Consider the following 22,263-nt stretch of genomic DNA (forward strand, 5'->3'; position numbering starts at 1 on the left):
TTGCATCAGTACAGACAGATCCCTGGCTATGTAAATATATTTATTTGTGTATACATTGCATTTGTACACTACACACTGTATATATGAAGATCTCTGCCCGTGTTGGAAAGAATCAAGGAAAAATTATTTTCACAAAACACTGTGTTGGAAAAGGTAATAAAACAAAAAAAACCTAATTTGCATTTAATACTGAAAAGTGATTGGTTTGCCCTGGATTTTTACAGTTTGAGAAATGCATCCAAGTGAAAATAAAAAAAAAAATTAAAAAAAAAAAAAAAAAAAAAAAAGGCAGGCTGCTAGTTAGCAACACACTGAAGCTAAATTAATAGGAAATAGCATTCAGATATCCACTGCTTCCAAACTTGCCTCCATCCCTGCCTCACATTTTCAGTTTTCATAATTTTATTTTCCTTTCAATCTTCTTCACACACTTCCACTGAAGGCTGCACAAATAGTGTAAATTATAGTGTTCCCTACATCTTTTTCTTTAGGGAGCTCCTTTGGTAAATATCTTTCAAATCATGTGTGGTGCTATGAGCCATCTTGTCACTCTTGCACTCTGGATAGAGGAACTGATGAAAAGTGATAGGTCACAGATATATAGAAAATACAACATAAGACAGATAATTATTTGGATGAAAGAAGTGGGAGGTGATTAATTTTAGAGGGCCATCATAACCTAAAACATGGCCAAAATACTGCCACTGCATTCCCAAAATGTAAAACAAGTCACAACCTTTTTTTCCAAAATGCTTTTGTGCTCTGGCAGATGACCAGAAGGTATCTACTGAGCTACAAAGACAGCAGAAACCTATTGTTTACCAAAAGACAGGGAAGGACTTGGGATATGTAGCCTAAAACACTGCTGGACCCAGTTAACAATTCTTTCACCTCAATTTGACCCATGGAGAAGAATTTCAGTGGCAGCTACATAGAGCAGTAGACCCTCTTCTTGATCAGGAATTGTGCCACAAGGTCCCAAATACAGCCAGTCACCCTCTGGCTCCAAACCTCTTTAACTTGCAGCCCTCTCAGGCGTGTTACTGTCATGAACTTCCCTGGCATTTGTGTGGCAGGAGTAGGAATGCCAGAAACCACTGAATTTGAGCAGCTGCTGTTGGGTGGAGAGGCTGAGCAATAACCAGCTGAGCAGACAGTAGCTCTAAATGATGCTATCAGATATTCAAGACAAGAGTTTTTGCTTTCATCTGCCATTACTAAGCAGACCTGAGAATGAGCACTGCAGTTTTCCCTGGTATAGCATGTGCTGTGTTCAGATATAAAAAAAAGAAACATTACTGGGAGGACATGAGGAGAAAAATTTTAGAGATATAGCTTATGGGGAGGAAAAAGGAAAAACAAGCAAAAATAAAGCATGTATATATCATTTCTACAAGATGTCTATGGGCTATGGTCAATTCAATTTCCACCTCATATTGTGTTTTCCTATAGGCAAGTTGAGATGAATTTGAAAGTTGGAATCTTTTGCTGTCTATCCTACAGGGGCAGAAACAGCTGTAGAAAATGCAAGAGTAGAGATTAATGGGGGCATTTTCCCTGACCCTTTTTCATTTTCTTTTGTAAGTTATAACAGCACAACCACTTGTGCTTATTACATTGCACTTTGTGATTTAGGGCTTAGAGATTCTGTGCTAAGATAAAAGGAGTTTAAGAAATGAAAGAGTAGGGGAATGAAGGAGGGAAGAGGAGTACAAGAAGAAAAGATCAGGCAACACGAGAAGAATTATGTCCTTTCAAGCAATAAATAAGTCCAAGTTAAGAAGTAATAGTTAATCCACAGCATACTTCAGCACAGATGAATAAAACAATCTCAGTGACAGAAGTGGCAGCAGTGGTGCAGCCAATCTATTGGCAGAAAGGAGGTGTGAGGAAGCAAAGGGGATTAAATTGCAATGAAGAGAAGACAATCAGTAGGCCTGACTGTGCTACAGCATCTAGCAGCACAAATCATATGGCAGGAAAAGGCAAGCTGAACAAAGGAATTAAAGAATTTTCCACAGAACACCAGAGAAGCAGAGAACATGGGAAGTCAGAGATAAAATCTCCTCTGTGGCGCTGAAGAACAGAAAAATGGAATTCCTTCTAGCTGGTGCAGTTGGAATTTGGTTTTTCACCAGTTGCTCAGGAAAATCTACAAACTTGTTCTATTCACATTGTGTTACTAGCTGTTTCTAGTTGAAGTCCAGAAGTTTTCCCAGAGCCATGTTATACTCTGTGAAGATGAAGATCAGGAAATAGACTAGAAATAGAATTCCTCAATCTTTCAAACATGGATGCCTGCCAGGAGCCTTGGATAAACACCCATTTCTTGATTGTTTCTTGAGAATGAATGGCAGCATTGATAGCAGGTGATGTATTCTCCTGTTTTGGAAGGAAAATGAGAGAGTAGCAGCTGGGATGTGTGGGTGGGTGATACTGTAGTTGACAAGGAACCGGTAACCAACAAAAGAGTGGCTAAGAGGGAAAAAGATTTTGTTACTTAAGGAAGTTGAGATGATTCCATTTTGTTTGTGATGAGAAGGTTCATCTGTAGTAAGGTACAATAGCTGAAAATTCAAGGTAGGAAAACTCAAGTGTATAATTGGCACTGAAGATATTTATTCGTCATGATGGATTATCTTGTTATGTTTCCAAGCTATGTGCTCCTTTTCAGTTAAAATTTACTAGGTAAATAGAAATATTTAAAAACCAAATTAAGCATACTCTAGGAATGCTTCATAGACCCCTTAGATGATTCCATTGCTAATTTAAAAATATAACACCTGTTAAAAATTAGTTTTCTTAATTTCATAGTACAGTGTATATAAACATATAAAATATTGCTAGTATTTATAAAATTAATTAAAATTAAAACTACATATGAACAGTTAAGAAGGCTGGTGAAGAATTTGTCCCTTTTGACCTGGCTTCTGCTCTTTTTATTAAAATTATTTAATAGTTTGCACACACTATCAGAAATTTCACTTTTGGTGAAAGCAGAAAAATTAATTACGGAGAGATATTAATGTAAACTGAGTTTTAGCAGATTTCTTCTGACCTGATATTACTTCTAGTCTAAAGAATTACCAAACACTAAATAGTGTTTTGTTCACCTCAGCTCAAATAAATAGAGTTCCTAGGCCTCTGAAACCTGCCTACATGGGGTAATGATACCCCTGATAATCTGCCTGACTCTCTGCTAAATGCAAAAACAAACAAACATATCCACATTTGTTTTCATTTTATATAAACCACCATAGTTTCATTGATTCCATTAGACCAATGTACCTCAGTTAAGACTCTGAAACATAAAGTATATACTGTTTTATCCTTCTACAGTAACCTTCTGTCTGATAACCTTCACCTACTCATAGGAAGGATTTCCTTGTGAAGGAAAAGATGCTCATTTGTCCCGTTTAACAGATAAGAAACACAGTATCTGTACAGCCCAAAATTAATGTTTCCACATTTATTTCTTTCAAAGCAACTTCTTTACCTCTGAAATCTGAGCTCCATATTTAATTTGTAAAGCACCATTTGTAATCTAGTTTTTCCAGGCCTTTTAAAATAAGATATAGTAAAGATGATGAGACAGGCACTTAGAAGGAAAAGGATAAGCATAAGCAGTTGTATGATAGGAAAAAAAAAAAAAAAAGGAATATTTTAATTAATTAACAATAAAACTTGATGTGTGATAAAATAAAGAAGAAATTAAAATCAACAGTAACAGTCCTTATCCCCTTCTGGTCACCAATCTAATAATTATCAGCTGATGATTTTACAGAAATTACTTAGAGTAAATGCTTTTGAGTTTTAGGCTATGTCAAAGTTAATGTCCAGAGCATAAAAGATAGCTTAAGAAAAGGTGTATAGGCTGTTGTGGTGTATTACAGATCCTAATACTGAGATTTATCCAGCCTCTCTGAGGCACATTAGTCTTGTAGATAAGTATTAGTGTGGACTATAAACTCTTCATAAATGCAGAAAAAAAGCACTACAATTATTTCTGGGCTGAAACTGCTAGAAGGTTACAAATACACCTGGTAATTAAAAAAAAAAAAAATTAAAAGCAGGAATCAGCTAGTAAGAAGTAATGAATGGTCTGAGGAGTAAATGGGGAAGAATGCAGACAAGTGCAGAAAGACACACAGAGTGTTCAAATGCTAATGGGTGACAGACAGCTCAATGCAGATAAATGAAGAGCAATTATGACTTTGATGAGCCTTTGTGACACAAGAGCTACTCTTTGTTCAAGATAAAATATGAGGAATATAGAGGAAAACAGGTAAAAAATGAGAGACAAGTCACTGTGCATCGTTAATAAGAGATACGAAACAGAAAGAAAAAGACAAATCAATGCATTTGATGCATCTTAATAGTCCAGTTGTCTATGTCTCTGGATTAGTACATGCATGCTCCATAAAATATGATCATTTAGAAAAAACTGAGAAGCAAAAGTGAGCTTCTTCATGTTCTGTTAAATGTAAGGTGTCTAACTGAGCACTCGACTAGAAAAAGATCATCAGTTTCCCTGACTTCTGCTTCCTCATCCATAACTTTTTTAATCAAGATATGTAACTTGAACAATTGGCCAGGTGGTTTATGGATTTTCTGCACATTTCTCTAAAGTGTCAAACAGCAGGGCCAGAAAGTAGCAGGGTGTTGGCACAGCTATACCAATTCTCTGATTCATTGTGTCAAAAGTTGTGCAGTCAGAGTGATCTACTCAGCTGATTCAATGGGGTTGGCTCTGCAGCAGCGGGAGACACTTTCCCTCCATTTATCTCCAAGTATAGAATTCCAGATTTGTCACAGTAACCAACTACGCAAAAAGCAATTTAATGGTCTGTCTTTTAGTACAACTACAGAAGAGATGCTCCCAAAGGATCTACTCACATGTCTCCAAGAACTGATTTCCTAGGAAAGGATAAATTTAATATCATCCCCTGCAAAACTGAAATAAGCCTAGATAAGTCAAATAATTCTGTCAGAGAATAAGGTAGGTGACAGTAGACAATGGCCTGAGGCTACAGGCAATGAAGAGTTCACAGGTACTGACTGCAACATCCTCCTTAGCTCAGGTATCACATGGCACAAACATTATTCAGCATTGCTGGGCAGTTTAAACATAGGAAAAGCAAACAAACAAACAAAAAAGAGGAGGAGGAATCAAAACAAACAATCCGACAAATGCAACTTAAGCAGTAACAAAGAATGAAATAAAACCAGAACTGTTAACCCCAATCTTTTCTTAGTCACAAAATTGAAAATCATGAGATTCAAAACCTGCATTTCTAAAGGAAATCATAACTGCCATCTATGACATCTTGTGGAATTCTAACCCAATATTCACTAGGAATTAATTTCTTCCAATAATTATGTTCTTCACTTACTTTGTATTGGTTTGTTAATGGGTTTGTTTTTTGTATTTTTTTTTTACTTTTTTCTAGTTTGAGGATTTACATTCTTGAAAGTTAGAGACTTTTCATTTTAAACTTAAAATTAGAGCTGTGACTATTGACTCAATTGCAGTGGGGGATCAAGCAGTACTAGTTAAAGTTATTACCTCCCCCAGTTTTCCACCCATCCCTTTCCTGATTTTCCCTCAACAGGAAGAGCTTTTTTAGACTTGCATCATCCCCTTATAGCTATCAGTTTACAGCCTAGAAAAAAAAAAGGAAGCTGGAAATTGACCCTGGTCTGTGCTAGTACATATTTTGCTGTCATCTGCAGAGGTTCAAGAATACATCTAATTAATAACTGCTGCAAAAAATGAACCTGCAGGAGCACAGCAGAAAGTTTTGATCAATAATTGCTTAAATCTACTCAGTTTAGATGACTGCAAAAGTCTGCATGTCTCAAGCAATAGCCTAACTCTAGAAATTATTTCCATCACATTATCATCAATTATAAGAAAAATTACAAGACAGTTGTTCAAAATGGTAACAGTGTATTTCGTCTCTGAGACTGTCCAATCCCATGTACAACAATGAAAGGACTAAGAAAAGAGAAGCATTGATAGCATTGGAAAAGAACTTAAAAGTTTCTTACATGTAAATGAAATATTCTATCTTTCAAATATGTAATGCAGTAGACTGTCCAGTATGGATTGGTAAAACTAATTATTGTCAGAGGAAAGAGCTTGAGCTTGTTTGTGAGTTTATGAAGTGGCCCTTCAGAGAACTGATGTTCTGTATTCAGCAAGTATTGCATGTTTTCAGTAAGGCAAGTGAACAGTTGCTGGTGGCTAGTGTCATAAATCCAGAGTCCTGGGGGAACCCATGGGCCCTGCCTAGATCCATCCTTCCATGGGAACCTCCTCCTCACTCCTCTCCACCTCTGCTTTGGTACAGGGCTTTGTGTCACCTCGGGGGTGACCAGATGCAGTCACTGCTGGAGGTGTGCAAGCCTCCAGTCCTCTCTTCTGGATGGACATTGGACAGGCATGATAGCCTTCTTTCCAGTCTTGTCTCCATTCCTCTGTGAACCCTGAGCTTAAATCTCCATCCTGGCATGCCTGGGAATATTAATGAACCCTGTTCCAAGCCCCATTTTTTGTCCACCCTGTCTCCCTTCTTCAGGACTGACAGTGGGCACTGCCTTTTTCTGGGATCACCCTTGACTTCCAGCTCATCCTCCCTTTTTCTTACTGTTCCAAGTTCATCAATAAGCTGAAAATTATTAGAATGCTAAGACTATAACCTTTGAGACCAGAGAAATCCAAGGACAATGACAATAGAAGTATATAGTTAGCCTATTTTGTTCAATAGTGGTTCAGACAAATTGTGTTTGACAAGGCAAGAAACAAAGACCAAAAATGTTCCTATAGTAAGACCCCAGCTTCTCTGAGCTTGCAGAAATCCTTCTCTTTGATGAACAAGTGCTGACGAATATGCATAAGCTTCAAAATTAAAGAGAGTGAGCCAAAACCTGAAAACTCTCCACTCCCTAGCTCATTGTCTGGACTTAGTAAAGTTCACCAGTGAATGATTACACACTCAAGCTGCTTCATTTTCTCCAGGGAGGATTTCACTGTCTTCTCTAACCCTACCAAAAAGAATAGCTTAACTTCTTAGCATTCTTTTTGCCTGAGGCACAGAAAGGAGGATCATTTTATGATGCAAGTAAAAAGTTCAGTTTATCCTGAGGGTATATTCCTGGCTCTTCTTCATAACTACTCCACCTAGGACATTTTAAGTGTGGTATGTTTAACTAAATAATCTCATGGTAGGTTTCAAGTGAATTTGTCACCACCAAGTAAGCAGAATTAACTGAAAATAGAAAGCTCATCATGAACTGAGGAAGGGTCTGTTTGAGTTAAAAGTAAAGAGGAAACAGACCTCAATTACTTATACAATTAAATATATGTGTAAACGTATATATTTATATAATCCAGAAAAGATATATATAATATATATAATTATATAAATATATATATTTATATGATCCAGAAAAAGAATTTCCTAAGAGCTGTTCCCTTTGCACATAGCTGGGGTTTGATATAAAATGGTCTGTACTCTTTCAGATGTTGAATGTATGTAGTATATATAAAAGGCAAAATTGGTCTTTCCTCAGGGATTGTTCAAGGTCTTGAGAACTCCAAAGGCTGCTGAATGGAAAATAAATTCCACAAGAGGAATGGAATTGCCTAACAATGACTCCTAGCTGAATTAAGTTCACCCTAAATTTGCAATCCTGGTGCAATTCTGCAGATGGGTTTTCTCACCAGAAGGTTCCTTCAGCATCCCATCAGTGAAGCAAATTTAGACTTTCCCAGTTCTGCTATACTATGGGAATGAAATAAAAAAATCTACTGGCACTAAGCACCATATTCTTCATAGCATTGATCAGTAAGCAGCCTCATAACTTTTAGCACTGCATTTCTCCTTCACCATACACGTGTCCATACATGCACATCCATTCTCTTTCGTCCATTCTCTTTCTGTCAGCAGGTCATGGTTACCTGGATGAGTACCTTTCACTGACTCAGTACATCTAACCAGAGATCCCTGTTCCTCCTGATAACATTTCCCCTAACTCTAAAAGGCAGTGCCTTCCTGTTCATAAAGAGATTATTAAAAGTGACATAAAATCTCTTTTACTAAATCCTAAGAAAAAGTTTTAGGTCTGAACAAAATTAATCTGGTGCCCTGTGTTTTGAAAGAGCTGAAGTTGCTGATTGTTGTGACAACCTTCCTATCCCCCTCAGTCCACAAATCTGTGATGTGGGCTTTGCACTGCTAAAGAGTAAGACAAATGGTTTCACAAGATATTTTCACTGCCTCAAAATCCTCTTGAAGACCTGAAAGCTTACTGCCAATTTATCTGGATTCAAAACAGATACCATCTGCCCAGTCTTTTTTTTTCTTTTTCTTTCAGGTAATCAGTCTGTACCATGGTGACACGTTTTCATTCCCTCTAGTAATAGCCCCTGGAAAGGGGATCTCTTGGTGCCCCAGCATGCCAAGATTATTGCTCATTTATTTCTTGAGTTTGGAGGTGTAATTATGTAGCCTCTGCTTCTTGACTGCGATGGTCAGGGTAACATTTTTATAGCTTTTTCTTTAGGTAATGGAAACCAATTTTCCTTTTCTATCCTTTTTACAACAATATCTTCTAAAATAAATAAACAGAAAAGAGTAGAAAAGGCTTTACCAAATGATGCTACCACTTTATCAGAAACTAGGAATTAATCAGAAAAAGCAAAAATCAGTACATTTCAATAGAAAATTTATATTCTCCATTGTATCCTATTGCACATAATTAGCTGATACTGGAATTGAAAGAGGGTTAACAGTTGTCAGATAGAGCTTGAAATATTTTGAAATGCTATAGATCAAAGTTTGCCAACCTTGTGTAAAGTGATCCATGGAAATCAAGCAAATATAAAGCTAAAGCTATGCCATGAGCCTTGGGGGCTGTATTATAAACTGTGGCATTTTTTATGTTCTCTCTTTAAATAACATCGAGTGATTTTAATCAAGCTAATCTTTTAAAAATAATGTTCTCATGTCCGACAAATTTTATATATTCTCATAATTCTAATGTTCATTCATGTTTATTAGGCTGAAAGAAAAGTGGCTCCTTGTCCTGGCTTAGGGCAAATTTGGGAGGAAGTTTCCAAAGAGGTCCCTCTAGAAAGCAGATTCAAGCAACCCCTTCCCCAGAAATTTGTTGCCTTGGAGAAAAGTGGAAAAAATCCTGTTTATTTAACAAGCAAAGTATTCCTTAAGTGCAGTTTATGAAAACAAACTGCACACTTCTTCTCCCCACCCCTCACTCTTGGAGCCAGTCTGAAAGGTGCAGAGCTCAATATCCTGCATTAACAGAACAGATGACTGGGCATACAAGCATCATAAAGTCACCCTAGGATGCTCCTCTTTGATCACTTAGAGGCACTCTGTCACAATTGTAACCATCCCCTAGAAAACAGAGAAAGTTACAGAAATGGACTTGACAGAGGCAAAAAGATGATTTGAGCTTGCCAAACCTGTGGATGAGAAAACACAAATAAATCTGACTTTTTTATCAGTAGGAAATTAGAATAAGGGAGCTCTTGAGCTCCCATGGGAGATTGGGTACATAGCCTTGCAATCAGAAAGGGATGCTTTCTCCACAGTGGATTGACAGTCTGCCTTCCAGGCTTCACTTAGAATAAAAGAAATGTAGAATGCAGAGGGGGCAGCTCAATGACTGTTGTGTAATTTTCACAGAGGTGTTTTGGCTTTATATAGTGAAGCAAGAGTTTGATAAAACTGTGTGGATTATTTTTTCCAGAAACACAAAAGTGCAGTGACAGAACCAGAGATGGAAAATATTCCTCTATTTTAAAAGCTTATGACAATGAAAATGACCTTAATGATTGTGATTAGAAAATGTGTAAGAAAAAACTTATGTTGGCTATTTGTATGTTGTCCAGAAGGTTTTATTTATGCCTTCCACTCACCATGGTAGGTCGTTAGGTCAATCATAAATCAATTCTTTTTTTCATATATATGTTGATTTAAGTTTTTCTCATTATTCTATTTTCCCTTGCATTTTCTATACATGAAAAAAAAGCCAAATGAAACCACAAAGAAACAATGCATAATAATATTTAATGACTGCTGGATTCTTCTGTCATGATTTAGCCACTTTAATTACCTTAATTTTATCAAATTCAACGAAATGTTGGTTGAATTGATCTACATTTGTGCAACTGTCGTCAGCATGAAAATTATGGTAAAAAATACCAATATTCTATAACTGCATCTATCTGGGTCCCTTCCCTTCCCTTCCCTTCCCTTCCCTTCCCTTCCCTTCCCTTCCCTTCCCTTCCCTTCCCTTCCCTTCCCTTCCCTTCCCTTCCCTTCCCTTCCCTTCCCTTCCCTTCCCTTCCCTTCCCTTCCCTTCCCTTCCCTTCCCTTCCCTTCCCTTCCCTTCCCTTCCCTTCCCTTCCCTTCCCTTCCCTTCCCTTCCCTTCCCTTCCCTTCCCTTCCCTTCCCTTCCCTTCCCTTCCCTTCCCTTCCCTTCCCTTCCCTTCCCTTCCCTTCCCTTCCCTTCCCTTCCCTTCCCTGAAACTTCCCTTCCCTGAAACTTCCCTTCCCTGAAACTTCCCTTCCCTGAAACTTCCCTTCCCTGAAACTTCCCTTCCCTGAAACTTCCCTTCCCTTCCCTGAAACTTCCCTTCCCTGAAACTTCCCTTCCCTGAAACTTCCCTTCCCTGAAACTTCCCTGAAACTTCCCTTCCCTGAAACTTCCCTGAAACTTCCCTGAAACTTCCCTGAAACTTCCCTGAAACTCCCTGAAACTTAACTTCCCTTCCCTGAAACTTCCCTGAAACTTCCCTGAAACTTCCCTGAAACTTCCCTGAAACTTCTCTGAAACTTCCCTGAAACTTCCCTGAAACTTCCCTGAAACTTCCCTGAAACTTCCCTTCCCTGAAACTTCCCTTCCCTGAAACTTCCCTTCCCTTCCCTTCCCTTCCCTTCCCTGAAACTTCCCTGAAACTTCCCTGAAACTTCCCTGAAACTTCCCTTCCCTTCCCTTCCCTGAAACTTCCCTTCCCTGAAACTTCCCTGAAACTTCCCTTCCCTGAAACTTCCCTTCCCTGAAACTTCCCTTCCCTGAAACTTCCCTGAAACTTCCCTGAAACTTCCCTGAAACTTCCCTTCCCTGAAACTTCCCTGAAACTTCCCTGAAACTTCCCTTCCCTGAAACTTCCCTTCCCTGAAACTTCCCTTCCCTTCCCTGAAACTTCCCTTCCCTGAAACTTCCCTGAAACTTCCCTGAAACTTCCCTTCCCTGAAACTTCCCTTCCCTTCCCTGAAACTTCCCTGAAACTTCCCTGAAACTTCCCTTCCCTGAAACTTCCCTGAAACTTCCCTGAAACTTCCCTGAAACTTCCCTTCCCTGAAACTTCCCTGAAACTTCCCTGAAACTTCCCTTCCCTGAAACTTCCCTGAAACTTCCCTGAAACTTCCCTTCCCTGAAACTTCCCTTCCCTTCCCCCTTTTTTACTAAGCTGATTTCCCAAAATTTGATGAAGAATATATTTTGTGATTTTTTCCCCTTCTGTCAGCTGCATGAATTTAAGGCCTGAAGTAAAATTTTATATTACTGACAAAAATTGAGGTTATTCAGTGTGATTTAGACCAACCTTCCAGTTACAAAATTATTTCCATTTCCTTTTACCCTCTTTCTTGCAAGCTCCGGAAATCAATCTTACAATACAGCTGGAAGAAAAAAAAAAAATTAAAAAGACACTTTCATTTTTATAACATTTCTTAATGCTACCCTATCTTACATTTTCTATAAAATAAGTGAGGTTGTATTATGGATCAGTGGACCATCACTCCAGGCTAGCCATCTTGTATGATCACAGAAAATTTAAAGGGAATATATTTCTATATTCTCCTTTCAGCTTACAGCTTTTCAACCATGCAAAGCGGTTTGCTAGCAAATAAATAAATAAATGCATCCTTGACACATTTATAGCCTGGTGATGGTGAGGGGAGAAATTGTTTAAAGTCCGAGTAATCAGACTATTACCAAATTGCGTGGCGAGGGGGGAAGGGGGGAAGGGGTGCGAGCGGAGCGTGCTGGAAGGAGAAATTTGGGAGTGTCCAGGCTAGCGCTGGGCTCTGCTGCCACCTTGTCCGCGCCGCGGGACGTGCAGCCGGCCCCGCTCCGCTCCGCTCCGCGCACCGACCCCGCCAGGGCTGGCACGGCCCCTCGCCTCGCCTGCCCTAGAACGGGACAACGACGTATGTCATTCTAAAGGGTCAGTTTTGGGGCAGCTGGATTTTGGTGGCTTTTTTTTTTTTTTTTTTTTTTTTTGGGTGGGGGGTGCTTGAGTGTGGCTGGGGTTTGTTCTTCAAGTGAGGTTTATTTGCCTGCTGCGCTTAAATTCGGAACTTAGAAATGTGGGTGGGAGGAGAATATTTTTTTTTCCTGTCCTTTTGCTTGCTGTAGGATTCTTCTCCTCCCTTGTCCAGCCTTATCCTTATCTTACACATTTAATGAAGAATGCACTGAAATTCCCATTCATACACATCTACCTGCCAGTCCATCCTTCCTACAGCATGACCACAGGGGCTTTGGAAGGAGCTCCCGGAATACCAGCTGCAGTCAGAGGTCATGCCCCCCTCCCTCCCCCCACCTTTTTTTTTTTTTTTTTTTTTTTTTTTTTTGGGAGGGGGATGCGGTGGGGGCAGAGAAGGCTGGAAAAAACATCGCAATGCACTGAAAATATATATAAATGACTACTAGGCAACCAATAGGGTTTGTTAATCTTGTTTCCCTGTTGTCTTGATGTTGTCTTGACATCGGGCTCTGGTGGTACACACTTTGGAAATCTTTCAAGCACTTCATTTCATCATTGAATTGCTTTTCTCTCAGTTTCAAGGTTTCTTGTGCTTAGGAGGAAACATGTTCTGACATGCAGGAGTTTGGTGGTGGTAAATATTTCCTTTGAGTACAAAGTGCATGTGTGAAAAAGGCTTTTTTTCCTTTACTTCTTTCCTGAAAATACGTTTCTTTCTCACTTGCTCCTTTCTCTGTTGTAGTTAATAACTTGTTAAAGAGCTGAATCGGGAGATCTGCGTGAATGGCACTTACGGAGTTGTACTTTTAACCATACCGCGCTGAGGAAAGTGCAGAAGCTCTGTATATGTGCGTATGAGAGGAATTCGTGCCATGCAGATGAGTTTGCATACTCGGTGACAGAGAGGGACCACAGGTGAGTCCCCAGCGATCTGCTTTGCCAAGAGGATTTTTCCAGCCCCTAATCACAGAAAAGCCTTCCATCTGCTCCCTAGAGTTGGCGGTTCTCATCTGTTTCAAGTGAAAATAACCAAGAATAGAAAATGGCACGTAATAAAGAATCCCCAGCCAAGTAGCCGTGCTGTCCTGCATTCCCCCCAAACCAGCATCCTCCGGCGCTGGGGTTTCGGCCCCCGGGCGACAGAAAGAGCTGCAAAGGGTTAAGCCGCTGACTTGCTTGCTAGGCAAAGTTTGAGGAAGAATATGTCTGAGGCTGGATACGCTGCAGCCCCGCGTTTGAAATCTGTCACCCTCACTTAGGAGCGCTGCATCTCTGGCTGTCACCGGTGAATAATGATCGCACGGCGATAAGATCGCTCGGCGGCGGAGCGCCGGGCCGCCCGGGGGGAGCCAAGACAGGAAATTGCCAGGCGTTTAGCCGCTTCAGCGGGGTGTTCTCCAGTGTCATCGCTGGGTGTCAGGGTCAAATGACCGCCTGGAGAGCAGATTGGGAAGATAATTTCTTTCCTCCTTTCCTTGAGAAGAACCTTGGGTGTCGGTGACCGTTGGCAGCTATGGAAAACAGAGACCTCGGTGGTGATCCGTAAAACAGTACCATGCTGGAGCCCAGCTGTCCTGCCACTTTCTCCCCTTTCAACCTGCCGGACCCGGTGGGCTTTGGGTGACCTACCGAGAAGGAACCCACTTCCGCAGGAGCAGGTAACGCCTGATTAAGTCACTTTCTGGATTGACAAGATCTTGATTTGGCCAAAACGCTTCCTGAGTATCGTTCACTGATTTAAAGTATAGGATGGTTGAGGGTCCAGGGATAGGAACAGGAATAATTCAGCCTAATCCCTCTGAGACTACGGAGCAGAGCAACTGCCTGCAGCCTTGCAGAAGTTTTTAACATTCCTACTTTCCTCCCTGATTAGGGGCACAGAGGGCAGAAATACCTGTGATCGACAATGGCCAGCTCTGCCTTCTGTGCTGACGACAGGTTGCTAGTATCGGGGACGTGGAAAACAGAGGGACAGGTGGACTAAACATGAGAGAGATTTCTTTTTCCCCAGAAAATGCACTGGTTGGCCATCAGCTTCGTGGAGGAGATAAAAATCATGCTCAAATAAGAGCTCTGAAAAGTATGCAGAGGCTAAGAAATAAAAAAGAGAAAGAAAGATCTTAAAAATTCAATAAATACCTAGAACATTAGCCTTTGTACTCTACGGGGCTCCTGATCCTGTTATCCCTCGGGACCAGCTGGCAGCTGCGAGCAGACTCGAGTACAGAGCAGCCCCTGCTCCGAGGCGGGGACGCAGGCACTGACCGCGGGGCTGGCCGGTGTCACAGCCTCCTTCGCGGCCGGCTGGGACCCGCGGAGAGCCCCGGGCCGCTCCCCTCCATCCTGGGGAGGGAAGCGGAGTCTCGTCCTTAACTCCGTTCCTCTTGCTGAGACCCCTGAGAAATGCTGGCTACCGTGCTGGCTCCCCACCCCCATCACTCGGTGTAGGTGAGGGCTCAGGTCCTTTTCCGAGCGAGCAGGCGGCTCGGCTCGGCTCCGGGCTGTCCTTAGGCTGGCACTCTCCGGAGCCCCCTCGGAGGGAGGGCGAGGGGGCAGGAGCCGCGCCGAGCACACGGCGGCTGGGCTGACCCTCGGCGCGGCTCCTCTGAGCCTTTGAAGTCGGGAGTGGTTTAGCCCCCCCAAGCGAGGGGCGAAGGAGGCGCGGAGCTAATAGCGAGTGATTCAGCTTTTGAGGTACGGCCGAGCAAATAGAAGCCACTGAGCAGCCAGGGGTGAGGGGGAAACCAGCCCCGAGGCATTTCGGTTCCCTTTTCTGTTTCCTCGACACATGGCATTGATCAGCTCCTTCTCTCCTCCATCCTCCTCAGCCCGTTTCTTAAAGTAACTCGCAGCAAAAGCTGTGCTATGCTTTTTCTTTACCGATGTATGAGTTTGAGGCAAATTCTCTTCGCACACCCCCCGTACTCCCTTGACGGCTGTATCCTCTCTCTCAAGTGCTTCTCGGTATTAAACAGCCTTGTCTTTAAGTGGACTTGCCAGGACAAGGAGTACCCTAGCAGGGAGCTGGACGGCGGGGGAAGGGTTACTCCGAAACAAGCGCAGACAGCCCGGCACGCACACACACACACACACACACACACACACACACACACACACACACACACACACACATACACACACACACACACACACACATATACACTCACCCATATGCGCACCCACTGAATGTGTACAGGAGAAATACGGGGGTGGGGAGGGGGGGAAGTGGGTGTTGTTACCGCTGTAGGGTAAAACTCGGTTTCTCCAGAGGTTTTTAAGTCTTGATGACTGATGACGAAAATCAGACAGAATACTAGAGGAGGTCCGTCTCTTCCCTGAGGGTTGGAGATTCTTTTATTCTGTGTTATATTTGTTGAATACTGGTACTGCGTAAAAGTTCGCAAGGGAGGAAGGAAAGGAGGAGAAGAAGGGGGTGGGGGAGGCGGGCTTGTCGGCGGCTGCACATGAAATATCGCCATGTTGGTGGAGAGCACGGCTGTAATTATTGCTAGCGAGGGCATCTCCCAGAGCCGCCGCTCGGGGAGTTTCCAGCTCGCTTCCCGGCTGCCCTTCCGACCCGCTCGGATACACTGCGAGAGCGGCCGGAGCAGGACGGCGATGCCCGCGCCTTCCCCTCCCGCAGCCCGGCGGTGAGGCAGGGCTGGATCGGGGCTGCGCAGCCCCTACATCCCCCGGCAGCGCCGCCCGCTCCGTTCCCGCTGCTGAAAGCGGGGCAGAGGGCGAGTCCAAACCGGTGAAATTGTCCTCAGCAACGCAGGGGTTAAAAGCAGCCGAGGGGGACGGGGGAGACGGGGAGGGAAATAAGGAAAGAAGAAAAAAGAGAAAATCTAGCCTGACTTTGCCTCTTGGAAAGCTTTAGGTTGCAGCCCTGCCTTCCAAGCATTCTTTAAACTAGAAATGTGGGAGGGACTCCAGGAGAGAGAGAGAGAGATGGCTATCAACTGAATTCATTACTGTAAACATCTCCCTGGGGTGTCAGGCAGGGAGGAAAAAAAGGCACGACTTACATTAGCAGGGAATAGTGAGATGTGAGGCATCATTACTGCTAAGACCAGCCTGCAATCCCGGCCGGAGGCAGGCGCAGGACTTGGAGAGAGCCAGACGCTCGCTCACACACATACTCACATACATGTGTCCGATGCCTTCTCCGACTTACGAGGGTCCTGGGTCGCCGTGCCTGCTCCTCGTGTGATCTTTTCATCATTTCCAGAGGACAGAAAGAGACAGCAAAAAAAAAAAAAAAAAAAAAAAAAAAAAAAAAGCTAACAACCAAAAAAAAAAAGAAAAAAAAAAAAAAAAAAACCAGAAGGAAAGAAACCCCAAGACCGAGCATAGCCGCGGTCCCCTCTCGTTTATTTTTTTACCGGAGAAGGAGGAACGGCGGGGGAAAGAGCGAGCGAATCGAGGAGAGCAAGCGCGTTGGGAATGCCAGAGCCGCGGGCTGCGCGCCGGAGGAGGCGGTGGCGGAGCAGGGGGTAGGACGATGCCGCCTCGCACGGCGGAGGGAGGCGCGGGGGTCGCTCGGAGCTCGGCCGGCGGGGAGCGGGCCCGGGGCCGGCCGGGAGCGGCCACCACCGAGGAGCGGCGGCGGCAAAGTTTTGGTGTGGGGGGCCAGAGGCGCGGAGGGGAGTTACGATCGGTGCCGGCGAGGGATTCCCAGACACCGCCAGGTACAGTTGGGATTTCATTTCTCACTCTTTTCCTTTCTGGTAATTCTAGCCCCGGGCGATGTAAAACCGCGGTGCCCTTTCCTTGTCCCAGATGGCAAAGTTGAGGAGCCGGGATCGGGCTGTGTAGAAACGCCGCCTTCGCCGCGTTAGAGCCCCGTGTCCGCGGATTTATGAATGGCCGGCGGCAAGTGCCAGCAGGGTCCCCGGAGCTCGGGAGCGCACTGGCAGCTGGCAGCCGCTCCCGGCTCCCGGTGTCGGTCTTGTCTCGCTGCCGAGCCTGGCCCCCACCCCTGGGCAGGGCAGGGCAGGGCAGGGCAGGGGACTGTCCCTGTGCAGGGACACGGCAGAGCGCCAGTGGGAGCAGCACCGCGGTTCTGCCCGGGAGGTGGTTCGGGGAAACGGGACCTTTAGAGGCGAGCCTTGCTCGGAAGAGGCAGCCGGGCTGAGCTGGGCGCTGCCGGTGTTGAGGAATGTACGCGGAGAGCCGGGAGCAGCTCCGGCAGGAGGACCCGTCAGATCCCCACCAGCAGCAGCTCCGGAGCGGGGCTGGCGGTGAGTGGGTGGGGGAGAGCTTCAGGGAATCGGATCGAGACTTCGGAGCACAAAGGAGCCGCTCAGAGACCTGCCGGGTTAGACGGGGCTCTGACAAAATGAGACTGAATACTGCAGGGGGCTCCGTGTGTGAATAAAAAATAGCAGATCGCAAAAGGAAGTCGAGCAGCTGTAAAGACCTCTCTTGAATATGATATGAAACCTCATAAAAGATAAATAAACAATCAGCAAAGTTAAGAGAATAAGATTCTTCACCTTTTTTTTCAGAGTGGGAAGCAGTCAACAGGAGCTTTTAATTAATTTTAATGGAGGAAATCTGTTTTAAGGCTTACAATAAGCTAATAAATCCAAGGCACAAATCCGTGTAAATTCCTGCACTGTGTGTGGAAGGTACTGATTATGTTTCTTCAGATACTGCTTTTTGCGAGGCAGTGTTCAGCCAAATGGAAAGGGAGAGGTTCTTTACAAGAGGGGCAGGAAAGGATACTGAAAGCAACTCAGACCTCTCCCTTTCTACCTCCCTCTCCTGCTCTCATTCCTTCCCTCTCCCCCTCTCTCTGAAAGTCAGGGTGTGTGTTAAAGAGAGGTTTATTTACTGTAACTGACTTTGCAGTACTTGCAGGGAAATTAAACCAGTTTAGAGGTTGAGACTGATCAGTGTTTGGGTTTAATACACCCAACCAACCATATAAAACCCCCCACAGATTTCCATGAACTTAATTCCTTGCTTCATTCACTGACATGGTCTTTCTCCAAAGAAAGATCTGTAGTTTAAGACTAAGCTAGTGAATTGATTTTTGATATATGTATTTTTGGAAGGAGAAAAGTTCATCCTGGCATTTTTTCAAAACTCTTAAAAGGTACTGTACCTATATTTCTGTCTACCTTTCTTTCCTTTCTTCTTTGAAAGAGTCAATATATGCAATCTTATCACTGAGACATAAACTTTGTGTAATGAAAAAGATCTAAACATTGCATAATAATAATAAAAAAAGAAGTTGTGATTTTAAAGTCTCTATTTCTATGACAAAAGTTATGTTAGAATGTTAGTGTTGGTCTTGCTTTGGAAAATTATGAGAGGAGAGGTTTCAAGAAGCTGTATCAATGGTTGTTCTGTGTCCTGATATGGTAACCAGAGAGTTAAGACAGTCAGGCCTGGAGTCCTGTAGGTAAAACAAGTCAGAGCACTGTGCAAATACAGTGTCTATAAAACTACCTGTGACTAGAACAGCCATCAGTGTTTTCCAAAGTCCAAGGCTTTAGCGAGAAGTGGTGCTGGAATGCACCCAGCGTTCCCAAGAGTCGCTCCTCACACACGTACACCCTGTATTTTGTAGAAGGTGATGTTATCTGTGTCTGGCTTGGGGAAGTCTGGATCTAATTTGAGCCACTGTTGCAAGTCACATTTATATCCTGGCCTGCTGGATAGTTTGATTTAGGATGCAGACATATCTCCTTTGCGCAACCCTACACCCTTCCAGTTGGAATCTGCATTACATGGGCCATGCTTTCCTTCAGGAATCAAGAATGTGCCTGCATTCAGCTGCTTAAAATAGCAGTATCTGAAATGTGGGATGTCATTAGGGCTGACTTCCCTGCCCTTCCCGCAGCAAAGGAGGGACATGGTTTTACCAAGTGAAGAAAACAAAAAGGAGCTGAAGCAAGTACAACTAGCAGGCTTTTCCTGTACTGAACTTTCTATTTAAAGGACTATAAGGAAGGCACGCTTAAGGTGATACTGTTTCCAGGAAGGTGAGAGCTTTATTTCTTAATCACTTTTGTTACCTCTTTAATCTCAAAATGAGTTCATTTTTGTCTAGGATACTTTCATGTAACTTTCATTCTTTCTCCAGGCAGATTCAAATCCAGTCCATTAGTGACCTCTATCTGTGAGAAGGGTGTAGTCAATGGTGTTTTTTCCCCTTCACCACAGTAGATTGGAAGCACAGACTGTAAATTGTTTTAGTCTTTTATATCTGCAAATCACCTAGTTTTTTAAGTTATAAATCTTGTTTTCATTGTAAACAATGCAATTTTCTACTCTTAAACAGGAAAGCAAAACTGAACTCAGTTCCAAACATGAAAACGCTTTCAATCTGTTTCAGCTATTCCAGTCATAATAAGATAAATATTTGCAAAAATCAGAAAAATAAGAAGTAACCAGTGCTATTGAACATCAGTACTAAAGGAATCACATTTATATTTGCTTGATGTTATAATATTTACCCTAAAGCATGCTGAACCTGTGGGAAATTTTATTGCCCTTCAGTGCTTACATAATTGAAACTTGAGAGAAACACTCAGATCAGATATACTATGAGGAGAGTTTATAGTAGCAGGGTGTTTAAAAATGTTAAAAAAAAATTCCAGTGCTGTCTATATTTGGAATACATGTCAGAGATCAAGGAAAAAGGGGTCTTTATGAAACAGATGGACTCTTTTAGGGGATTATTAAACCCAGCTTCCCAATACTAATTTGCCTCTTGTTTATATCCACAGCTATATTCCATATTTTAGTTAGTGATTGTAAATGGCAGTTAAGGACTTGATCAGCAGAATCTTTGAGTAGATGATTGCCACTGTTTGACATTTCTCAGATTGTAGTTGATTACCTCAGCACTTGGTAATGTGATGTTTTTAGGTGTTTTCTTCCCTCCCCCTTGGGCAGTCGTTTTAGGAGTTTTTCTGCAAAGCTTTTTATTTATTTCCTCAGGAAAGCAAAAGAGTTGGAACTTGCCTCAGAGGTATAAAAATGGGTTTTTCTTTTCTTTATTAAACAAATATTTGTATTTTTTCTTACTAAAAAAAAAACCAGAAAACAACAATATGCAGTTATTATTTCTAAAAGAAGACCAATTTAACATACACTGAAGACATGAGCTTCAGTTTCTGTACAGCTGTGTGTAACCCACAGCTTGCAAGTAATTGACTTCTTTTGAAGAAAAACAACCACAAAGAGATCATCATTAAAATGATGGCATGTTTTATTCATTTATTTTAAACAAACCCAAACCTTAATCCACTGATGATAGTCGGGAAAGAAGTGTTTGAAATAACAGCTCTACTCTGTTTAACTAACTATGTTCTAATCACATCAAACAATATGCCCCAGGAATACTACAATTTAACCTGCCACTGGTGAAAGGTGTTGGGACCTTCTTATATCTTTCTTTTTTTATTAATGGATGATTTTCCCAGTTAACAGGTTGTTTGTTTGGGGTTTTTTTCTGTCTTTTGATTCCTTCTTTTGATGTGGCCCCTTGAACTGTATCAAAATTAAATACTAGCAGCAACTTAAAACAAATCCATCATGCTCTATTCAACATTCCTGAAAACTTAATGATGCAGAACAAGGTCTGTAAAGTTTCCGTTTTTAAAAGAACTCTTTTGTTTCAACTCTACCTAGAAACAGTCTTCTGTATATTTTACTTCAAGCTATGACTGCTTCATTTGGTTTGGGATTTTTTTCATAAACCTTTTCTAGCCTAGTTTAATGCAAGGATGTATTTAAAAATACATGTGACACAGAAAATTGTTTATCATTCAAAGGTACTGTCTTTGAAACTGCTTAAGTCCTTTCACAAAAAAAGCCCATCTTTTGATATACAAGATCAGATCATTGCTAGATTTGGTCCTGGTCAGTGTTTTGTAGGAGCTGTCCCTTTCTAAGCAGAATATTAAATGTCACAGATGGTATTCTGACCTGGCCTTCAAGTCAACAGGCAACTTTCATAACTCTTAAACACCAGCTAACTATTCACAATATAAGTTATCATTGTAATTTTATGCAGCAGTTGTGGATTAAAGACTGCAGTCAAAACATTTTGAAGAAAAAGGAAAAAAAAAAAAAAAAAGAAAGATAGTTTAGGCAATAATCTGTGGATTGCTGTGGGTCTGCACTGTGTTCCTGCAAATCCTGGCCCAGGCAGGGACATACCTTGAGCCACAGAATTCAGTACTTACTTCCTTTTATTGTCATTTATTTTTGAATATATCACAGTGAAAATGTTTGGATTTTCGGCCAAAGTTCTATATTATGTCCAGGTTGTCATTGGTAATCTAATGATCTTAAAAACATCATATAGACATCAAGCTAGTTCCTTCTAGATGACTAAATTAGTCTAAGACAATTCCAAAAATTATCTTCAGACAAAATTTTCAAGATTTTTTTAATGTCTGAGATCTTGTGGGAGCATTACAAGCAAAAGTTTTTGAAGTTTCATATTCGATTTATTGGACATTCACTGTCATGTACATCTGTGTTCAGAAAAGCCTGGGCAGGCTGATTCTACACTCCTGCAGCAAATCCTGTAAACTGTGTGGAAGTGCTGCATGACCTCTTGAGAGGAGGGAAGGTGAGAGCTCTGAATGAGAAGCCTCCTCAGCACCTCCTGGAAGCAGAAGCCAGTGTGCTGCAGTGTTATTCCCAGTTCTCACTGGCAGCTTTTGCCATCCCTTCACAAAATCTGCAGGTCAAATTAAACTAAGGAGCAGAGGTTTTTCTGACAGTACTTCCAGCTCTGCACCACCCAGCTGCAGGAGCTGCTGCTACCTGGCCAAGCTGTTCCATGAGAGTCAGCCATGAGATATCACCTGTAAAGGGCTTGTCTGTGTGGGAAGGTGCTCCTGGGATGTCCTAGGAATGCTGGGGGGCTCTGGTGATGCTCATGCACAGTCTTCAATCTCCACACAGGTTGCTGAGGATCAAAACATGAT

The 22,263-nt window shown here is 42.3% G+C and overlaps 1 protein-coding gene across 4 annotated transcripts in view; it reads left to right on the forward strand.

Annotated features, from left to right (window-relative positions):
• The first annotated feature begins 13,046 nt into the window (after positions 1-13,046).
• Positions 13,047-22,263, forward strand: part of FLRT2 (fibronectin leucine rich transmembrane protein 2) — a 61,721-nt gene continuing 52,504 nt past the window's right edge. Inside the window, exon 1 of one of the 4 annotated variants that reach the window (XM_056492791.1) lies at positions 13,047-13,962. The gene's annotated coding sequence lies outside the window, so the exon portion shown is untranslated. The other 3 variants (XM_056492789.1, XM_056492790.1, XM_056492792.1) reach the window with 3 other exon arrangements.

The sequence above is a fragment of the Oenanthe melanoleuca genome, chromosome 5 (assembly GCF_029582105.1).
Source record: "Oenanthe melanoleuca isolate GR-GAL-2019-014 chromosome 5, OMel1.0, whole genome shotgun sequence".
Classification (NCBI taxonomy): domain Eukaryota; kingdom Metazoa; phylum Chordata; class Aves; order Passeriformes; family Muscicapidae; genus Oenanthe; species Oenanthe melanoleuca.